Below are 24,131 nucleotides of genomic sequence, written 5' to 3' on the forward strand. Positions count from 1 at the left end.
TTAAGGTAGTTTCATGTTATGCACAACTTGCGATACACAGCGGCAATTGCTGTGTGTGTGTGTGTGTGTGTGTGTGTGTGTGTGTGTGTGTGTGTATGTGTGTTTGTGTGTGTGTGTGTGTGTGTGTGTGTCTGAGCACTCCCACTCACATTTTTGTACTTGAACAAATGTGAATTGTGAATCTCTGCAAGGACATTTCCAGCGCTCTGGGAAAATAGCACACTTTAAGTTTCACAGCTGAACAATTAAGGGAGTTCTGAGGACAAATCAAAAAACATGCCAACAGGCTTTCTTTAAAGAATCAAGAGTGTGTTAGCAGATGCTTGTCATTCCTAAACTAACATCGCTTTACACTTGAGAGATGCAGACAGATGACCTTCAAACTCAATCACTTTCAAAATACGCAATTCTTCTGCAAAAACTTGCACAACCATTCAGACTTCCCACGCAGCCATGTATATAACATTATAAAAGGATTTTGAAGAATCGTAAGAGGGTTATTAGTAGTGTTTGTAAAGGCAGAATCACTATTACTATCGATCTGAACAACCCAGAGTATTACATTTCTATGTTTAATGTATATGTTTTATGTGTTAAATGGGTGCATAATTCCTCATGCGCAATATGTGTTATGTCACCTGATAGACAATAAACCAGGAGTAAATAAGATAACCCTTAGAATTACAGGACAGACCTGAAGGAGGGACCTGTAGACACCAGAATATTACCTAAAAAACCTTAAATACCAAAAAAGCTGTAAATATAACACCCAGGACACTTTAGCAATCTAGCAAAATGTTTAAAATATATCAGAGTGCATTGGCAACAGCATTGCAACTCTACTTCAACCATTCACATCACCCTAACAACCTCATAGTAACAGGATAAAAACATTTAGAACATATTATCCATCAATAGCAATGTTATTGACACTTCCCCATGACACACACTAGCAATCACATAGCAGGAGGAATATTCACTCAATAACTTTAATAGTTCACCCAAAGATTCTGTCATTATTTACTCGCCCTCATGTTGTTCCAAACCCATAAGACTTTCGTTCATCTTCTGAACACAAAATATCTTTTTTATGAAATCTGAGAGCTTTCTGTCCCTCCATTGACCGTATACGCAACTACTACTTTGACGCTTCAAAAAGTTCATAAAGAGATTGTACAACTAATCCATATGTATTGAGCGGTTCAGTCCCAATTTTTTGAAGAGACTTGATCGCTTTCTATGATGAACAGATTTCATTTAGGACATAAACATAAACAGAAGCTCAACTGTACATGCTTAACGCGCGAGAACAAACCTCACGTGCTGCATAACACGAGAATGAACCTCATTGGTTCTCGCACATCAATCGAACATGTTTAAGCCTCAGTTGATGAATGTGTATGTGAATAAAAGCCTAAATTCAATCTGTTCATCATATAAAGTGATCTAATCACATTTGGACTAAACCGCTCAATTCATATGGATTCGTTTTACGATCTCTTTATTAACTTTTTGAAGCGTCAAAGTTGTAGCTGCGTAGCTGTCAATGAAGATCTTTTCAACAAAAAGATTTTCATTCGAGTTCAGAAGATGAAGGAAAGTCTTACGGGTTTGGAACGGCATGATGAGCAATTAATAGCAGAATTTTAATTTGTGGGTGAACTATCCCTTTAACAAATACGGTTACAAAATTGTGTGTGGCACATGAGAAGAAAAAAAAGACAGACAATAATGTACATATTTTTTTCTCTCACTCTTTCCTGTAGATCACAGGTGTAGTTCAGGCTCTCTGAGTGGCTGGGGTCTACCTGAGGCCACTTCCCTTTAATCAAACCTGAGTGTCTGTCTGTGCCCCTCTCCAGCGCCGCGCCGTTATCGACCCCTCCCCTCTCGTCCTGACAACAAACACACAGGCTCACACCTCTCCATTACAATCAGGAGTGACCCACTCAGCGCCAGAGCCCAAGTGCTCCTGCAGGCTAGCAGCCAAACCAATCCGTAATCACGTCCCGTCTCGTTTCAACACATTCATTCAGATGCCTGTACGAAAACACAGCCTTTGTGTTTTTTGACTGGAAGAGCAGATTTTCAAGCCTTTGTAAAATAAATGACATGTGAATGCACAACGGTTGAATCACTGTATGCATTATTAATGCACCAAGTTGCAAGGCAATCATAAACATTCCACAGCATATGAAATAGTAGGGCTGGGCAAATAAAATGATTTTTCGATTAATCGATTTTTAAAATGTGGTTGCTTTTAAAATCGATTCTCAAAGGCCAAAAAATCGTTGGTTTTTTTCCATATTTATTTACCTATTCTCCCAAAAGCCAGTATTAGTTTTCCTACACTGTTCATAGGCTTGCAGCCTCCATGTTACAGCTAATGCTGTGAGATTTTATGTTTGTTTTATCTTAAACATAAAATAACCTGATCCTGATTGATCAAGGCATGCGACTGTTCTGACTTGTTATTCATTGTGCATTTGAAGTTGGGTTTTAATGTACCCAAGTGTACCTAAAATAAAAAGAGTTCAATATACAGGTTTGTGGCTCCATTTCTTTTTAGTAATTAACCACTTGTAAACTTATGTTTACCGTTTAAAAAAAAATATATATATATATAGGATTTGTATTAAATCTATATTTATTGAGTCGAATCGAGAATCGAAATCGAATCGAATTCAGAGCTTGCGAATCGAAATCAAATCGAATTGGAACCCAGCCCTATGAAATAACTAAAATAAATAAAAACTGAGATAAATCAAATTAAAAAATTAAATATTATAATGATTTAAATAAATAAAATACATTTATTTGTAATAAATATAGGCCTAATCAATATAATTATTAAATAACACTACCATAAATGGTGTTGGTTTAGCATAGGCTTATTAGGCTATAATGTGTAATCACTAAGTGCTTCTATTCCTTTTACTGTTTTAAGACTCAATTGATGATGTCATTTCCTTACATGTTTCCCTGCTTAATAGTTCTGAAAGCACCATAAAGGATCCTTCTCTTTTTTTTAAGTTCCTCAGTCACTTTGAGATATTTTTCTTTCTTTTTCAACCTTTCCTAACAACATCGGCGACCAACCTCAATTAGTGTCCCGCAGTCAATGTGACAACACATGAAGCTTCGTCTTTTAATATTTTCACAGTAGGCTAGATGAAAGTCTATTTCATACAGAGGTATGAGATGTTAAAAGGGCCCGCAGACGTTCGGGAACCCGCCTCTCTCCCGCGGCGCTCGACTCGACTGCCTCTACAAACGTCCCGCTCTTCCTAAAGCCAGACATCAGCCTATTAATATTTTAATTTCACACCTAATAAAATGTAGTTAAAGCACAGTGTGAGATACAGGCCGAAACAATAAAAATCCACCTCTTCGGGTTTTATTGTGTGTTACGGACAACATTACTTATCCATTTTCATATAGTGTGCAGAAGGAAAGCTAATATGTTCTTTGGGGCCAAGCCTATAGGTAAACCGGGAGCTAATAACAAGGTCATTCGTCGGAAAAGAAATCCTAACGGGATTCGGCGACTTTGATCAGCCCGGGGCAGCAGCAAAACAACTAACCTCCAGATTTAACTATTTCAGTTTGTCCTCCATGTTCGTTCTGTGGCAGTCGCCAAGTTTAAAAGCAGGACTTAATACAAGGCCTGCGATAGAAACACACCGCTTGTTTGAGGTCGTATGAAGGATTAGAAATGATCAAAGTCAAACACAATTAGCAGCGGCTGCCCAATGGGAGGACAGGACATGGGAAAGTCTTTACTTTATTAATTAAGAAACGTTCTTCGCGCAAAACAACGCCACAGTGATCAGATCAACCAGAGGCGGTCAATAAACAAACAGCTATTAGAAGGGCTTAAACAGTGACTTTAGAAAAGTACATTTAAGAACATTTGCATAACAGATAAATGTAATTAATTATGGCAACGCTATTCCCTGGAACAATTCACAGAAGCTTAAAAAAATTATTTATTGCCAAAATGTACTTTTTAGCCAGTAGGCCTAATTATTTGAACTTTTTTTTTTTCAAAAGATTAATGTTTTTTTTTTTTTTTATATATATATACGAAAATATTTTATGTATTTAAAATAAAAAAAGTACAATCAAATGAAAAAGACAAAATAAACAAACAAGACATCAAATAAAATAAGGCAAAATAAAATAAGACAAAAATGACAAGACAAAATAAAATAAGACAATAAAATAAAAAAGATAAAATAAACAAAAAATACATAAAATAAAATATGACAAAATGAAGTAAGACATTAAAGAAGATAAAATAAAATACAATGTAATGTCTCATTTTATTTTATCTTCTTGAATGCTTTATTTTAATGCTATAGGCTATTTTAACCATAACATATCAACAATGTTTTTGTTTGTTTATTTTATATATACTTATTTGTCTTATTTATTTTATAGTCTTATTTTATTTGTCTTGTCTTGTCTTTGTCTCTCAAGACAAAATAAAACAAGACAATAAAATAAAATAAAATAAATATTGATATGATGTGGTTAAAATATGCAAATAGGCCTAAAATAAAATAAAATTGTTTAAAAAAAACAAAAAAACATTCACGTCTTCTTAAATTTGCTTTGGAAGATTCAACTAAATATAGTAAGCAAAGAAGCTATTTTGAGACCAAATCCTTGTTTCCAACTTGATATTGACCCTCTCTCCTCAAGTGGAAAATGTACAAGAGAAACAGATGTATGCTGGAACTGGGCTAAGGAAAACACTAATGATGTCTGACAGATGTTTATTCTGTCTCTCCGTATACATCTCGAAAGAGAAGACACTACCTGTGTGTAGTAGACACTACTCTACAACAGGCAACCACCATTCATATCAAAAGACTTCACTGATCTTAGTCTGACAGTCTAAAAAATGAAAACGTGTTCCTCACACAAAGCAGTCTACAGTCAAAAGCATGAACATTCTGCTAAACTTCTCATTTTTGTGTTCCACAGAAAGAAAACCAGTTTTGGAATGACATGGGGATGACTAATATCTCAGTAAACAATACTTTTTACTTTTAAAGATGTTCGATCTTTCGACAGACGTCAGAAGGACTCTTCTCTGTGATGTCAAGACGCCAATGAGATCGACGCCACGCATTAAATGAAACATGCATTCATACATCCCAATCAATACCACAGCACACACTGCAGGGCAGCATTCGCATCTTAAAGCATCCTTCCACAAGAGAGCAGATGTATCTTTAGGGCTCAGAAGGAAAACACCATTCAGATTTAGAGTATAAACACAAATACTGTAAAAGCTAAGCACTGGGCGTTCGTTCGCTCGCTCGCACAAACATCCAGGAGGCTTGTCGCTCCCCAGACAAAACGCTCTCCGCAGCGCAGCTGATAAATGCCAGAGACGCAGACAGTCTGAGTCAGGCATGGATTTTTGCAGTTATTCAGCAGTCCTTGAGGATCCGCAGCCAAACAGGGGCTAAGTGTGTTATCAAACAATATTTAAAACACAAACCGACCGCATTCCCCCGTCGTATGCGTGACCTTTGCAGTTGGAGAGGCCCGCAAGCATGGCAGCGCTGACAGGCCTTTCCGCGCAGGGCCCATCTGCATGTCTTGGACGGTTCCGCGGGGGAGCCGCCGCGTCTGTTTTTATCACTCTCCACTGATCACGCAGCCCAAACAGATGGAAGATCAATAACCAGCGCTGCCCAGCCACATCAGGCAAACTGCAGCCCCTCGGAGAAAATCAAATAGGGAGTCTCTGTGATGGACAACGGGAAATGGCAAATCAAACTCAGCTGCAAGTGCTAATTAATGTGGGGCTCAGTCAGGCCTGGGTTGTGTTCTCCACCAAAGTGCATATGGAGCAAACTACTTCCTGTAATACAAATGCACTTGGGAAGTTCCGACAAAAAGCCACAATTAGCCTACACAATGGCAAAAGCTTTTTTCTGGCGTACGCGTGGATAATCATTAGTGGATATACCAGCATTACTTTTACACAACATGAATGCATTATGTTCTAAAAAATAAATCATTTGTATATATAATATATACATACCCACACAACATTGAAGTTGTTATTCACTAAAAATCTTTCCCACTAGACACCAATAATGTTTGCCATTCCTGGCCTCAAACCTGATGAACATATGAGAATATCACATACCTGTTCAAAATTGGGATCGGTACGTTTTTTTGGGGGGGAAGTCTCTCACCAAAGCTGCATTTATTTGATCAAAATACAATAATATTGTGAAACATTCATACAATTTAAATTACATTTAAAGCCTAGATTTTAAAATGCAATTGATTTCTATAGAGCTGGATTTTCAGCATCATTACTCCAGTCTTCAGTGTCACATGATCCTTCAGAAATCATTCTAATATGCTGATTTGATGCTCAAGAAACATTTCTTATTATTATCAATGTTGAAAACAGTTGTGTTGCTTAGTATTTTTGTGAAAACCATGACACTTCTTTTCAGTATTATTTCAAAAACTATCATATGGCTTCAGAAGACATGGAATATAGCGCATGCGTCGTATGGACTATGTACATGGTGGTTTTGTCATTTTTGGAGCATGAAAACCCTCTGGTCAACATTCACATACATAGTATGTGTGCACAAAGGCCGCATTAATATTCTTAATAAGAAAGAAAGTCATATGGGTTTAGAATGACATAAAGGGTAAATTAAAGATTTTTTGTTCAAAGTAAAGACTGGCAAAATATGAATCTACAATTTGGCTGGGTGCATGTCCTATGGGTGCATGTATCCTGCTTTTCCCCCCTTCTTCTAGTGCTGGTTTGAATGTGGTGACACATGCTTGAAACATTTATATGGCTATTAGCAGAGCAGCTGGTACTGCCCTTTTGCCGTATAATCAATAACAGCACCATATTGTGCAATAAATTACATTCACCGTCCTCTTGCTGCACACCAGACAGCCTCCAATGCCTCAGTATGCATGAGGCGCTCCTGTACTTAGCGTAGGGTGCGAACATGCAGCTAAAATTTAACTCTATAACACCTTAATCCCCTTGAACAGGAAATAATTTAAAGCTAAAAAAGGTGGAGAATAACTAAACATCAGCTGGCAAGTTGCCACCCTGTTCTGTCTTTGGCTTGGATCAATAGGGGAATTTCCACATATTGATCTACCGTTAGCGAAATAAAGATCAGCAGTATCAAACACAGGCTTTGAATATAATTTGCTCTCCCATAAGATTCGGAACAGTATATGAGACACGGATACGCATAACACATCACTCAACTGGGCTGAAGTACAATGGAACAAAATATTTAGTCCACTTGAAAACTTGAAAATAATCAGATATCGCTGGCAGAGATAGGGCCATATACACTGTGCACTTTCTAATACATAATACATGTCATATAGATTCTCAGGAATATCATTTAGTTGCCAAGTGTGTAGCCACAATGAATGTAGTACCGATATACTGAACTGCACATTATTTAACTGAACTTTGTTTAGTGTTTAATGCTAAATCAATTTAAAAATAAAACAGCTTTATTTTTTACATTTGCTTTCATAGGAAAACTGGCCAATTTATGTGTTATATAGAATAAAAAAAAAAATGATTCTATCTAGATATTTTTGCAGTGAGCATTCAACCAGCCCAAAACATTTAAAATGTAGTAGGGTTGGCACAAAACATGATCTTGATATAGAAAATGTAATTTCTTTAAAAGTTTAGCATTAATGTTTTCAAATTAAATAGCTTTATTGTCATTGTATACTTGTATATAACAAAATGAATAATGCTACACTACACTAAGTTATAGAAATGTTTTGGCACAAATTGCACTATTTCCTGAGAATGATGTAAAAAATATATTAATACTATTAAAAGTAGTTTTCAGACAAATAATAATAATAATAATAATGAAAAAAATCCAGATGTTTGGGCGGCTTCAAAGAAATACTTAATTTTAACACATTTTGAACATCTTTTTAATTAGCTAATTAATGTACTGTCATTAGACTATGTTTACAAATCTATGCTAAAATTTAGACTGCATCACTGAAAGTAATAAAGAACTGTTATCCTTCATGTGCATTAAATCTGTCAATAATACGACTGAAGATTGGATCAATTCAGTTAAATAAAGTGTGGCGATATGGAAGAAATCCATATCAGCTTTTCATTCTTTCTAATGGGCGGAAACCAATAAGGAAAGTGAATATAAAAGAGAGCAAGAAACGGAAGAGGAGGAGCAAGGAAAAACAAACTAAACGAACGTGGAGTTTATCGGAGTGGGACACACGCTACCTGAAGGCTGTCGTTGCTATTGTTTGCTGGAGTCTCTGTGCACGCGCTGACTGGGTGCGATCGCCGAAGTGACGGAGAAATTGAACTCTGCATGGTTCGTCTGCCTGGTGCTACACAAGCCAGCCTGGTTCGCCTGCCTCAGGTACTAGTGTTGATGTCCATCATCTTTTAACCTCACGCCAATTCTCCAAACTCTTTCCCCGGCCCTGGATTTGCGGCCGCTATACAGACTGCTCCACGCAGCCGACACACACCCACTCACACGCTCATTACGCACACACGCTCATTACGCACACACGCTCATTACGCACACACGCATACACCAAACACACGTTTGGATTACTTATTTTTTCTTTGTGTGTTTTTTTATTTTATTTACATTTTCTTTTGGGTTGGTATTGAACTTGAAAAACTGAGTCTGAAAAAAATAACGAACTTATGGACATTATCGATCAAAGACTCTCGTGATTTTTTTTTTTGTTTATTTAATTGTTTGTTTTGTTTGGGAAATCTTGAACTGCGCAACCTCCTTACTGTCTGTTTTCATTAATTTGTTGTGTCATTTGTCATGTGAGGCAAAAGAAACAAATACAAACTCTGTGTGAATTGAACTGTCTATTTTTTTTTGCAAAATATGTTTTCTTAAAATATATATTTTCTTGATCTAAAACCCTTCAATCTCTGAATGTGTCTTTACGCCTTATTCTATGTTATTGTGGGTATTGTTAGGAATTTATTTTTTTGTAACAGTGGTTTGAGCTATCTGGGAATCTAAACTTCATTACATATATTTTTTTTACTTGACAAGTTTTGACTTGTCTGGCGCCCGAACAATTTAAATTTAAAATCTGCTAGTCAAATTTGATTTGGGACAGCCACCGTTACATAAGTGGCGCCCGAACAGGGACCTGAAACTTAAACCCTCAGATAAACCTGGACGACTTTAAACTTAAACACTAAAATTGTGACTGGTCTTGAAACACTTGAACTTTGAATTTGAGTTTCCCTAAAAAATTACTTAAAGGTTGGTTATTGTCTTGAAACTGTCTGTTTTTGAAATTGTGGCATATATACTGAACTGAAACCGCTTTGTTGTTGTTGTTTTTTTGGAAAGGTTTTGTGGGGAAATACCTTTTTGTTTGTGAACTTTCACATTGTTAAATATAATAGTGTTACCCCTTAGTTGACTTGCAAAACTGATTGACCTAATTAATGTGAAAGCGGTGGAAACAATCATTTGTGCTATTGAAATCTAATTATTGATTTATGAAATTAAGCGAAGTGTAGTGTGAATTGGTGGGATAGACATTTCACACTGAACTGTTAGTGTATTCTGTTATAATTTATTTTTTCAAACATTTATACATTGCTTGTTAATTTAACTTGCATTTCACTACATTTTACACTGACAATCAAACATGGCGACCCCTCCTCTCTCTCCATCCACTTTTGTGGAGATGGAACCAGCGGCACCAGACGTTGCTACCCCAGTCTGGCCTCCAGCACTCCGTCCTCCACTTTCTTCACCAGGACTCCTTCGTGCTCCTCTCCACTTCACTCCCACTCAAGCCAGCACCACTGATTTCCCAGGAACCCATGTGCGATTCGCAATTCCACCACTAGCTGGCAGTACTCCTGTTCAACCCTTCACCTGGGAACAGGCACAGAATGGCGACTCCATGCAGATATGTACATCACCTGAGCCTTCATCTCTATCTTCAGTGGCACAGCAGGACTTGCCTGGCATCCTATCAACTCCTGGAAAAGGAATGCATCAACTCACTCAAGTTAAAGGAAACTGGGACACGTTGACACAACATATGCAAACGCATGAGAAAACCATTGGTGAACTCGCCAAAGAACTTAAAACCATGTCTGCACATCACGACAGCCTGATCTCTAACCTTGCGGATAAACTCAAGCACAACCAACAGGAAATGCTCACCCACATTTCTGAAAGTAAGAAGCATGTGAAGGAAGAGACTGATCAACTCACTAAATCACTTAAAGTGATCATTTCTGACGAACTTCACAAAGTTGAGACTACCTATGTGTCTGAAGTGAGGTTCATGATTGACCAACTTCAAGTGGAGCTTCAGCAAGACATCAAATCCTACCTGGTAACCCATCAAAGAAATCATGACCAGTTGTCTACAGAGCTCACCCAGTGCACTCAAACCACCAACACCCTGTGTGCAGTGGTAAAAAGCTTACAAACTGAACTTGAAAAAAGACTCGAAAGTCAAGAGAAACAAATGACTGATTTGCAGACAACAGTTACTGCTTCATTGCCTCTGACCACTCCAGTTTTACCTGCATCACCAGTTACTGCTCCATTGCCTCTGACCACTCCAGTTTCACCTGCATCACCCGTTACTGCTCCAATGCTTCCCGCTGTAAAGAGTGATCATCTTAAAATTACTTTTCCTACTTTTGGAAGACAGTCAGATGATGTTGACCCCTTGCTCTATCTAACCCGATGTCAGGATTTCTTGGCGTTACATCCCCTTGCTGATGCCGACATCCTTGCCACTTTCCGCACTGTCCTTTACGGTACTGCCCGGGACTGGTGGGAAGTTGCTCGATCCTCCGTAACCACGTGGGAGGAGTTTGAATCTGCTTTCCTCTCTGCTTTCCTCTCAGAGGATTATGAAGACGAGCTGGCTGAAAGGGTAAGGACAAGAACACAGGGAGAAAGGGAGAGCATTAGAGACTTTGCATTTACCTACAGAGCTCTCTGCAAGAGGTGGAAGCCTACCTTGACGGACAGTGAATTGGTAAAGATGATTTTAAAAAATATGAATCCCTACCTTACAAGCCAGATACGTAGTCGAGTGAACACAGTCGATGAACTCGTGAAATTAGGCCAACAGCTCGAAAAAGACTACGAACAACAACTGCAATATGAAAAACGTGCGAGTTCTAAGCAACCCCTATCTATGCATCAAAGACCTATTTCCAACCGCCCGGCAGAGAAGCCTTTAGTGCAATGCTGGCGATGTAACGGCCATCACTCACCTGGAAGCTGTCCTCACTTTGTCTCTTCTCAGGCCCAGTCACCTCAGTCCACCAGCCAACACCCTTCCTCTAGTAGCAAGCGGACAACATTTCCAGCTTCTAAAGGTACCGGTCCACCTGGCAATCGCTCTGTGTGTGCCACCTTTCCCCACAAGTCACCAACAACTGGTAAGAAACCACCACCTACTACCATTGTTCCACAACAATTAGTGATACCCCTCTGTATTGGTACATGGAACGGAAAGGCTATTGTTGATACTGGGGCTAGCTACACCCTTCTACATGAGAATCTCTGGAAAGAGCTCACTTCACAAAGACTCCATCCATGGACCCAGGGTCCGCTCTACCTAGCCAACGGGGAAGCAGAAATTCCTTTAGGTTGGATAAACATGCCAATCACCCTACATCAAAAAGTATTCACAATACCTGCTGTGGTTCTGTCAGCCAAAGCCCTGGCCTATGCAGTTGTATTAGGACTGGACTTTATCTTCTCCAGTGGGATGCAGATCAATGTGGCGGACCAAAAGTATTCATTTCAGTCTAATCCTAAAGAGGATTATCCTTTCCAGCCAACAAATGCCAGTGTACCAGTTCTCAGCTCCCAACATTCAAAGGGAAAGATGGGAAATAAAAATCCCAACAGCCTCTCCTTACTATCTTCTGTGCCTCCTCCTCAACTTAACACAGCTCAACCACCAGCCTGCCTGGATGAAAAGACATTAATTGACACTGCTATAAATGATGCCCACTTAACTCTTGAAGACAAGCAACAACTACGGCAGCTCCTCGAGTCAAACCCTCAAGTTTGTACCCTTCGTCCAGGACGTACTGAAGTTATGCAGCATCACATATATACTACCCACCAAGTACCGATAAAACAAAGACCATACCGCACATCACCTGCCAAACAAGCTGTCATAAAAGAGCAGCTGGAAGAGATGTTGACTGCCGGCATCGTAGAACCGTCACACTCAGGATGGGCCTCACCTGTCGTCTTGGTCCCTAAAAAAGACGGAAGTCTCAGGTTTTGTGTGGACTACAGGAAAGTTAATGCCATTACAGAGAATGATGCGTACCCTTTACCCAACATCACTGAGATCCTGGAGTCATTATCTGGAGCGGCCATCTTTTCCACCATTGATCTTAACAGTGGCTACTGGCAAGTAAACATGGATCAAGAAAGTAAACCAAAGACTGCTTTCACAACTTCATCAGGACTGTTCCAGTTTAATGTTATGCCGTTTGGATTAAAAAATGCCCCAGCAACCTTCCAAAGGCTAATGGAGAATGTTCTAGGAGAATTGCGTGGAGACATTTGTTTCGTCTACATTGACGACATCATTATTTACTCCCCATCTGTAGCACAGCACTTCTTCGACCTCCAGGCTGTTCTTCACAAACTACGAATAGCTGGCCTAACCATTAATTTTAAAAAAAGCACGTTCTGCCTTCAGGAAATAACCTTTCTGGGACATGTCGTCAACGTCCAAGGCATAGCTGCAGACCCAAGTAAAGTGGAGGCTATACGGGAATACCCTGTGCCCACCAACATCAAGGAAGTCCAGCGTTTCCTGGGGTTAGCCGGGTGGTACCACCGGTTTGTACCAAACTTCTCCAGGATCGCTGAACCTATCAATGCACTGAAAAAAAAGGGATATTCATTCCTCTGGTCACAACAATGTCAGCAAGCCTTTGAACATTTAAAATGCTGTCTTACCTCTCCTCCTATTCTTGGCCATCCTGACCTTCAACTTCCCTTTACTGTCTACACGGATGCCAGTGACCTTGGTTTGGGTGCTGTGCTGACCCAGCGCAAGGAAAAAGGATTGGAACAAGTTATTGCTTATGCCAGCAGAACCCTGAACAAAGCAGAGACCAATTACTCAACCACCGAAAAAGAGTGCTTGGCTGTAATCTGGGCCCTGGAAAAATGGCAGCACTACCTAGAGCACAAACTGTTCACTGTCATCACGGATCACTCAGCGCTACAATGGGTAATGTCTTCCACAAAAACCACGAGTCGACTCATCCGGTGGGCCTTGCGACTTCAGAGATTTGATTTTATCATTGAATATCGCAAAGGAAAACTAAATATGGCACCAGATGCTCTGTCTCGGATTCGCACCAGTTGTAGCCTGTACACCAGCCAACAGGAGAATGCTGAACTTCCGATGTCTCCAGCCACAATCTGGGAGGAACAGCACAAAGACCCTGTAATTGCAAACACACTTCAAGCACTTGCAGAAAATGATTCTCCTCTAAAGGATCAATATGAGATAGTGGAGGATAAACTCTATCACAAAACTCACCTGGCGAACAATCAAGTTCATTACAGAGTGTGCATTCCTAACAGCCTTGTGTCGTCCATTCTCCACCACTACCACGCTAATCCATGGAGCGGACATGTAGGTATTTATAAGACCTACAAGCGTATCCATGATGTTGCATTCTGGCCTGGAATGTGGACTGACGTAAAACACCATGTTAAGGAGTGTGTTAAATGTCAGACACTTAAGGGAGAGAATCAGAAACCTGTGGGCAAACTGCAACAAATCACCACCAACCGTCCCAACGAGATGCTTGGAGTGGACATTATGGGGCCAATGCCACGTAGCACTCAGCAAAATGAGTACCTCTTGGTCTTTGTAGACTATTACTCCCGCTGGGTGGAATGTTTCCCCATGCGCAACGCTAACGCTCAGACTGTTGCATTACTTCTTCGGAAGGAAATTCTAACCCGGTGGGGGGTGCCGGACTTCATTCTGTCGGATAGAGGTACACAATTTGTGTCATCACTGTTCAGAGAACTCTGTCAAAAGTGGAGTATCAAACCTAAACTAACAACAGCATACCATCCACAAACAAATATGACCGAGAGGGTTAATCGTACGCTCAAAGGTATGATTTCTGCCTATGTGGACAACAATCACAGAAAATGGGACCAATACTTACCAGAACTCCGTTTTGCTATTAATTCAGCTGTCCAGGAAACGATTGGGATGACCCCTGCAGAGCTTCATTTGGGGAGGAAACTGCAAAGTCCCATGGACAAGTTGTTACATGGCAAGAATCTGACTCCAGACTGCACATCTTACGATACAGTCCACCACCTAACTGAGCTTCAGACCAAAGCCATGGAATGCTCTAAAAAAGCCCAAAAGAGACAGCTCCGGAATTATGATAAAAAAAGACGAGATGTCACATACAAGGAAAAGGATCGTGTGTGGATGAGAACCTTTCCCCAGTCTAGTGCACAACACCACTTTACTGCCAAATTTGCTCCAAAATGGAAAGGCCCTTACCGTATCATAAAGCAGGTGGGTCCATTGAACTATCGAGTAGCACTAGAGCTCACTGGCGAGGATGTTCGCATAGTGCATGTGTGCAACCTGAAACCATGTTTTCCCACGGCTGAAGAGCTGGAATGCCAGGAGAAGAAAAGGCTCCGCCAACTCTTCAATGACTCTTCTGATGAAGAGGAATTCATTGGATTTTAAATATGATTCACTTTTCCACAACCATGGGTTGTCTTCTCCAGGGAGGGAGAGTGTGGCGATATGGAAGAAATCCATATCAGCTTTTCATTCTTTCTAATGGGCGGAAACCAATAAGGAAAGTGAATATAAAAGAGAGCAAGAAACGGAAGAGGAGGAGCAAGGAAAAACAAACTAAACGAACGTGGAGTTTATCGGAGTGGGACACACGCTACCTGAAGGCTGTCGTTGCTATTGTTTGCTGGAGTCTCTGTGCACGCGCTGACTGGGTGCGATCGCCGAAGTGACGGAGAAATTGAACTCTGCATGGTTCGTCTGCCTGGTGCTACACAAGCCAGCCTGGTTCGCCTGCCTCAGGTACTAGTGTTGATGTCCATCATCTTTTAACCTCACGCCAATTCTCCAAACTCTTTCCCCGGCCCTGGATTTGCGGCCGCTATACAGACTGCTCCACGCAGCCGACACACACCCACTCACACGCTCATTACGCACACACGCTCATTACGCACACACGCTCATTACGCACACACGCATACACCAAACACACGTTTGGATTACTTATTTTTTCTTTGTGTGTTTTTTTATTTTATTTACATTTTCTTTTGGGTTGGTATTGAACTTGAAAAACTGAGTCTGAAAAAAATAACGAACTTATGGACATTATCGATCAAAGACTCTCGTGATTTTTTTTTTTGTTTATTTAATTGTTTGTTTTGTTTGGGAAATCTTGAACTGCGCAACCTCCTTACTGTCTGTTTTCATTAATTTGTTGTGTCATTTGTCATGTGAGGCAAAAGAAACAAATACAAACTCTGTGTGAATTGAACTGTCTATTTTTTTTTGCAAAATATGTTTTCTTAAAATATATATTTTCTTGATCTAAAACCCTTCAATCTCTGAATGTGTCTTTACGCCTTATTCTATGTTATTGTGGGTATTGTTAGGAATTTATTTTTTTGTAACAGTGGTTTGAGCTATCTGGGAATCTAAACTTCATTACATATATTTTTTTTACTTGACAAGTTTTGACTTGTCTGGCGCCCGAACAATTTAAATTTAAAATCTGCTAGTCAAATTTGATTTGGGACAGCCACCGTTACAAAAGGCGCTTCTGAGTGATTCAGCATTTTTAAAATGGTCACGTCTTCAGGTTACGCATGTCTACATCAGAGGAACTCTCATAACATTGGACCTTTCAAAACAATACATTTCCATTCATAAAAAATGGTCATATGGACTTCAAGTCAGCAACTTTAGGGTAAGAAATTATTTTGGAGTCAGCAAGTGAAAGAAAAAGCCTGTTTGACCGGCTTTCTCCACTGAGGACAAAACAAAAAACACATACAGATCACTCAATGCTTCCCCATTGGCGAGGTAGTGAAGGCTGTAAACTTTGCTTGCTGGGAAAGGTGGATGGACAGCAAGGTATATGTGGGACTGAACAAAAACATGATACAAACATAATCAAAGGTTTTCTTTCCTCTCTGTATCTCACCAGCCATTCACCAAGTGGATATAGAGATAGTTCATTTTAAAAATGAATATTTAATAATAAATATATATATGTAAATATACCCGCATGTTGTTCCAACCCTGTATAATTTGTTTCTTGTGTGCAACAAAAAAGTAGAAATTTAGCTTATGTGAGCTACTTTTTCTATACAATGAAAACGGATGGTAACAGGCTGTCAAGCTCCAAAAAGAAGCAATCATAGTCTTCTGAAATAATCTGATATCTGACATTTAAGTCGCTTTTCCCTAAAAATCTTTACATAACATAACAGCCATGGTCACTATCCGCTTTAACTATGATCAAATTATGCTCTAAATTTCCCCTATTGTGTCTTATGAAAAAAGTCATACAGAATAAATGAGATTTTTAAAGGTGAACTATTCCTTTAAGGCAATCTGAGCTTTGTTTCTCTCCTATCCGTCCTGCAGAGGGCGTCTTAGGTGCCAGTCAATAGCATATGAATTGTTTACTCTCCCTCTCTCTGCGCCAGCTAGACCAACCTGCCAGCTTGAAAAAAACCATAAACCCTCCCCTGAGCCTGTCAATCAACATCCTCAGCCACTCACAGAGCAGCATCAGGCACGTCTGGTCCACTCCTCTTGTGAGGCGGTTTAATTCGGTAATGGCCAATATGCGCCAGAGCCTCATTATGCAGCATTTGAAATGGTCCCTGGCCATGTTGAGGCTCGAAAAACAATTAGCAGAGAAACAGAAGGGAAATGAACTGTAAAGAATCAGGGCTTGATGACCGAGGCTTTATCTGCTCTCAGTGGAGGAGAAACAGAGAGAGAGAGAGAAGGGGGGGGGGATTGAGAAAAAAAAAAAAAAAAGGTTGAGCATGCCACATGCTTCTCGGGTGTGTAAACGAGCCGGCTGGCCTGAGGGAGCCTGGGCGATGAACTCCACTGAGGGGGATTGAGTTTGCAGACAGAGATTGCAGCAGACAGAGGGGTCACATGTGATCAGGTGAACGCGTACGGCCCCCCTCCAGGGGATCGGAGGAAGAGGGGGAGGTGGGCTGAATTGTGAGATGGAGGGGCGGCCAGGTAAGTGCTGGCTTTGCAGAAGGTTCTCTACTTGCATTCAAGGGACGATGGCTCTGTGACAAACCCCTCCGTACCATCTCTGCTGTACTGATTGATTACAAGAGCAGTCTGACCCAACCCTGCCAGAGGTGCAATTACTGATCCACCACTGCACCAAACAACACACACCGCACAGGCCCGCCTGCATCTGAAACGGAGACGGCAATCAGAATACGACACACAGCAGGGTGGAAACAAAGTCCATTTGAGGCCAGTCAGTTCACTCGACCGCATACAAACACAAATCTGAAAATCTCCAATGCTGTGGGAAGATTATGTTTCAGTAACTTAAAAAATTAGCGTTGCATGCATTGATCCATATCTTTTCACTTGTGTCCCTCCCCTTAGACCAGGGGTGTCCAACCCTGCTCCTGGGTTTAGAGTTTAGCTCTAACCCTAATTAAACACACCAGAACCAACTAATCAAGGTCTTACTAGGTACACCGGAACCTTCCAGGTAGACGTGTTGAGGCAGGCAGGAGATAAACTCTGCAGGACAGTGGCTCTCTTTGGACACCCCTGTGTCTGGAGGAATATAGCATCTTTGTGGCAACCTTTGCTGCAAATGTCAAAGGGGACATATCATGAAAATCTGATCTTTTCCATGTTTAAGTAACTTTGTTTTTGTAAAGCCTTCTCTGCAAGCATGTCAAAAAATAAAATTTCGCTCCCCTTCTGACATAGGAAGGGGATCTTATTATAATATTACCACCCATGGGCGTCGGAACCATTGTATATTGGTGGGACAACAAGACCCACCCACTTTTTGAGAACAATGATATTGGACCCACTCACTTTCACCGTCTCAGCGCATATGTCTGTTCACTCTTCAGAGCGCCGTCAGTCAAATCCATTCCACTTGAAGAATGCCCTAATAAATTAAACTCCATTCCACGTTTTAGCTTCAGCTGTGATTTCCATGCTGCTGCTCCAATCCATTCCACTTGGCTCATTCAGAGTCCGACCAAACCCTTACTTTTCAGGCTAGACGAGCCAATACGCATGTGCTGTCCTAAGGCGAGTCTCAGGTTCCTATAGGAACCGGAACTTCTAACAGATTTTACCAATCAGCGATTGGCTCATTTACTTAGAAGGCGGGACAGTTTCTCCCAGGGGATTTTTTTTTTTCAATGTTCAAAGTGATAAACTTTTTAATTTTTTTAAATACAGTATTATGCTAACTTTTTTCAAATGCTATAGCCAGACAAAAGTGTCAAAACACGTTATAAAAACGGACACTTCCAGTTCTTGATTATTATTGGCTGAGCTGTGTTTGATGCCATTGTAATATACTTTGTAACCACACAGTTGACAGTCGTAATAAAATGAGATGACGCAAAGTTGCAGTGGACAACATTTTCTACATTTAAATCTAACATTTATATAGACATTAAGTAGTAATTAATGTATATGAATCTCAGTTGATTATAGGATGTTAGAGCTAGTTTGGTTGCTGAGACGGCATTAACGCGCTGCTTGATTTGTGATCGTGCTTATTCCATTCATTCGAGTATCATATTGTACAAGGCTTAAAATTATTTAAATATACATACAGTAATATACTAAATCATATCGTTAAACATGTATATGATGTAGTAGCCTATTTGAGTTGATATTACTCTTGCCAAGCTCGGATTTCTGAAAGATGCACGCATAGACAGATTTGCGCTCGTTTAATTTTTACTCTCTTTCATTATTGCATAGAGATTTTAAATAAGGTATTTGGATTCGGGAACACCCCTAATCTTCTACTCCATTTTTTTTGCTTCCGACACCCATGTTACCACCCCTTAATCTGCTCCACCCACGGTGCCGCCATTTGGTTTTCACAAGCGACAACAGTGTAACCAGTTCTAGCGCAATGGCAAAAGTTCGAGTAAAGCATGCACACTTCTGTAGTTGCTGCACAGACGAGCACAGAACACTATTTGACCTCAAGGAACTGTCAACTTGTGTAAAAGTTCAACACGACGGTACATGCAAGTCGATGACATGAGTCAATGTAACCCCACGACAACTACATAAATGTATCCAGTCCACTAACCATTCAGAAACACCCAGGTGCGTCTAAAAGTTGCAACCTCTTCCTAAGTCTCTCCACTACTGGTTATTTCTGAGATTTTGGATGATTGAGATTCGCTTGTTTTGTTATTGCCGCAGTCAATAACGGTAGCTGGGAGCAGCAGCTCATTTGCATTTAAAGGGACACACACAAAAACAGGGCGTTTTTGCTTACACCCAAAAAGGGGCAAATTTGACAAGCTATAATTAATGATCTGGGGGATATTTTGAGCTGAAATTTCAGACACATTCTGGGAGCACCATGGATTTATATTACACCTTGTGAAAAGGGGCATAATATGTCACCTTTAATACTTTTTTATGCCACAGACTTTCAGTGAAACAGGATTTCAGTTCATCATATGTTCTGATAAATGGTGCAGATACCAGTTGCACACGTACTAGCTGATAAAATAACGGAAGCATGATTTTTGGACTAATGTCTGCCTGTAGGCGACCTCACCTCGCACAGCAGGGCCGCAGCTGATGCGTCTGCGTGGTAAACTGGTGCAAATTGTACTCAAAACATCCAACATTCATTCCTGATGCAAAATTTCCATCTGCATCGTGCAGGGGGTAAACAGAGCGAGGGAGATGTGAAATGTTTTGCAGCTACAGTCTTATGTTTAAAAAGCAGAGCGCTTGCAGCCTCAGTGATTTGCAATAACATGCAAGCTTTTCGAGTGGCCAACTATTTCCATAAAATTTCATTTGCATTTTATTTTGGAGCAATCCCCTGTCAGCGTTCCAGACGTCTGATGAGAGCGCAGGCCGGCAGAGGCGCAGAGGTCTGCCAGCGGAGTCATACCTCTTTGTTTAAATGCTGTATTGCTGTGGGTTTTTTAATGAACTCTAATAGCAGTCCAGGAGGATTTTAATTAATCTACATGTGCGCACAAAAGGGCCCCACATTTAGCGCTTTCAGAAGTGCGGATGGATATTAAAATAAGACATCTGACAGAACTGCAGAAAAATGGAGGATTTAATTGCTCCAGAGATGGCAATTATTATGAGATTTAGAAAGCCATTTTCAATGGCAGACAGGAGTCATTTAGTCCCAGTCTTAAGTGCAGCGAAGAACCGAAGGTCACGTCAGTGTTGTCATTACGGCCTGAATAAAGATGCTAATGAAGGGCTTGACTTACTCTCCTCTGCTCTCCATAAAGGTTGCATTAGTGTCAGCCGGCATGAAGACATGGCCATCTTTACTCATATTAACATGCGACCAGTTTCACAACGAAAGCCAAATGCTAAACATTTTCCACCCTGCGTAGTGAAACCAACACCAGTGCGTTCACCATCAACACGACTGCCGATGTAAGGTTCCATGGGCAAAAGCGCATTAAAGGGATAGTTCACCCAAAAATGAAAATTCTCATGTCGTTCCAAACTCGTAAGACTTTTATTCATCTTTGGAACACAAATGAAGATCTTTTTGATGAAATCTGAGAGCTTTCTGTTCCTCCATTGACAGCTACGCAACTGCTACTTTGACGCTTCAAAAAGTTCCTAAAGAGATCATAAAACTAATCCATGAGTTAAGAGGTTCAATCCAAATTTTCTGAAGATACTCCATCATAAGAATGAACCTCATTGGTTCTTGTGGAAGCTCAAACTTAATGTGTAACATGTATAACATGCTTGAGCTTCTGTTTACCACCACTGATGTGTGAGTTGATGAATGTGAATAAAAGCTTAAATTCAATCTGTTCATCATATAAATCAATCGTGTCTCTTCAGAAAGTTTGGACTAAACCGCTCAATTCATATGGATTTTGTGGAGCATCAAAGTGGTAGTTGCGCAGCTGTCAATGGAGGGACATAAATCTCTCAGATTTCATTCAAAATATCTTCATTTGTGTTCTGAAGATGAACAAAAGTGTTACGGGTTTAGAACGACATGAGGGCGAGCAATTAATGACAGAATTTTTTTTTTGGGTGAACTAACCCTTTAAAGTCGGCTGTAGCCATGATTGGATCCTATAAAAATAAGGTCTGAAAAAAGGGTTTATTTAATGTTTTACTTTAAATACATGTATATACAATTTTACATAGTACATAATTACAAAGTATAATTTTATATAGTACATAGTAGAATTTAAATGTATATTTAGATATACTTTAGGTCAAGATCTAGCCTACCGCTGTCACCTTCCTCCACAAAAACTTTAAAAACTTGACATTTCAGTGCAAGATTGTCACTCAATACTGTAAAACTCACAAAAACAAAAAGAAAACTTCGACTCAACAATTGGAGATATATCCTCTATATTAGACACATCCTTGCCAAAGGCTAATTGAGAAAATGGAGGGGAACAAATTGACCATGGCTAAAAAAAAAAGAAGATGTCTATGCTCTTTAAATCTTCTTAACATTACAGAAATGTGAAATTCAGCAGTGCTTCTTAAAGTTTCCACTACACTATATACTGTGAAATACTAAGACAGAAAAAAGGGCTATAGCATTTATCAAGAAGAGGTGAGTGGGGCAGGGTTTTGCAAGCAGGGTTCTAGAAGCCCTGGAGGTTCATCATTCATGAGTTAATCATAAGCTGATTAAGTAAATCGAATGTGACATTAAAATAAACAAATGGGGCTGTGTAATTAATCTAAATAAAACTGAAATAGGGATATATCTTATCAAAGGTTGGGAATAAAAAAATCGATTCCGATTCTGGAATCGATTCCACTTATCGCTTCTTGTGTGCAAAGTTTAATGTTATGTTAAACCATTCAGGAGCAAGAAGACGTGAAAGAGAACTGAACTCGGTATAAGTGCGCTGCTTCAGTGTTAAGCACATAGAATGCCGCCTCTCATAGAACGCGTAAATTTACTGAATAAAGTTCTATTACGCTTCTTACATTTGAATGGACAACTTCACACACATTTAAGTAAAAATATCCTTGTGAACACAGTCTGCTTTGTCTTAAGAGAAAAACGAAAACACATGTTTATCAGTATTGGATCAGTGCAGTCTTAAAGTGACAGCAGCCTAATAAACCTGCTGCTGTCTGTCATGTTGATCAAACAACAAAAGAAAAAGAATATCACTCACTGATCTTGGCTGAATAACTTTTGTAACTTTAATAAGGATGAATGAATCTATATTTTATTTATAAAAAGAAAACTATGCAGTGTTTTTTTATATATTTGATTTCGATTTCTGTACCTGAAATTTGTTCAGTTGTATTTATTTGTGCTATTGCTAATTGCTAAAAAAAAAGTTTGAGAAAGTTTGGTTTGGATGAAGTAGGCTATCTGTGATGAACTGTACATCAATAAATAACAAACAATCTCGTGCTATGAGCACTGTCATTGATTGATACAGCAGCGGAAGGTATTTTAAGCTATTTGCTTCTGCAACATACAACATATATGTCCTTATTAGGAGAAAATATGTAGTTTTAACAAGAAATATATGTTGTTTTAAAGACATAACATCTCGTTATTACAAGAAAATATATTGTGAAAATGCAGCAATGCGCCAGTGTACAAAATAGAGTAAATCACCTTTAGAAAGTAACATGGCGCTTCAAAAAAAGATTATATGGATTACATTGTTAAGCCACCATCAGATGGTGACAAGTGCCTGTTAAAAAAATGTATGTCACTGAATCATTCATTCAAGAGATTCATTCAAAAAACGCTGATTCATCCAGTAAAGTCATTGAATCATTCATTCATTCAAGTTTTGTTAAATCAGATAATTAGAGAATATCATAAAAAGTTAGTTTATAACATTTCAGTTTAAACTTGTAATAGTAATAATTCTACTACTTATTCTCATTCGATGTGTTATCAATCATTTATAGTAAATATTGTAAAAGTTTACAATCTCCTAGATGTTTAATCAAGTCATGTTCAGCCTTTGTCCCAATGTTTTGCGACCGATAAACAATACTTGGCACTTTAAAACGTAGGCTATTTGTAAATCCTAACCTCAGAATTCATTTACAATACAACCACATTTTGAGTTGATATTTAACATCAGAAGCTTTAGAGACTTTTCTATAAACTCATATATGCTATTTTAGCTCTGTCACCATTCATTGTCAGAAATCCTATTGCAACTTGAAAGAAAGATAAAAGATAAAGTGAAAAATCAGTCAATAACATTGACTAAACGTCAGTAGAAAATCATGAGAATCTCACTAAACCGTTAGCACACAGGGCCAGAACAGACAACAGTGAAATACAGTGAAAGCTTCTCTTTCTTGTACTGTAGATCCTCCTGCTAACAGTAAATGGTATAAACAACTGACATGTGATTCTCACATGGCTAGTACAGCTTATTAACCACATGGTTGTGTGAGATGCATTACAGCATTGTACTCTGCAACTCAGACCTAACTAACCGTATAATAACTGGGAAATTGGATTATCTGGACATGCCATTAATTCCTGTGTGTTCACTGGATCTACTCTTTTACAAAAATGAGAGCTGAATGCCAAATGAATGCAGCTGTCTATAGCACAACCCTTTAGGCATGCATATATCATTAAAACAACACCTCAACATAGTTTTAAAAGAAATCCTATATACCACTGAAATGATTACCAACTATTATGTCGTGCTTCAATACTTTTCCATAACACACAGCATATGTATTTAACTAGTGGATTTTTTTATGGCAGCATTCCAATACTTTCCTGATAC

General features: G+C 39.4%; 1 protein-coding gene across 11 annotated transcripts in view; it reads right to left on the reverse strand.

Moving 5' to 3' along the window:
• The window catches only part of dpyda (dihydropyrimidine dehydrogenase a), a 172,490-nt gene that overhangs the window by 146,686 nt on the left and 1,673 nt on the right, over nt 1-24,131 (reverse strand). The window contains exon 1 of one of the 11 annotated variants that reach the window (XM_079601499.1): nt 150-173. The exons of the other annotated variants lie outside the window; for them this stretch is intronic. The gene's annotated coding sequence lies outside the window, so the exon portion shown is untranslated. Of the gene's footprint in view, nt 1-149; nt 174-24,131 lie in introns of those variants that run through there. 11 annotated transcript variants of the gene reach the window in all.

The sequence above is a fragment of the Phoxinus phoxinus genome (assembly GCF_949152265.1).
Source record: "Phoxinus phoxinus genome assembly, chromosome: 24".
NCBI classification, from domain to species: domain Eukaryota; kingdom Metazoa; phylum Chordata; class Actinopteri; order Cypriniformes; family Leuciscidae; genus Phoxinus; species Phoxinus phoxinus.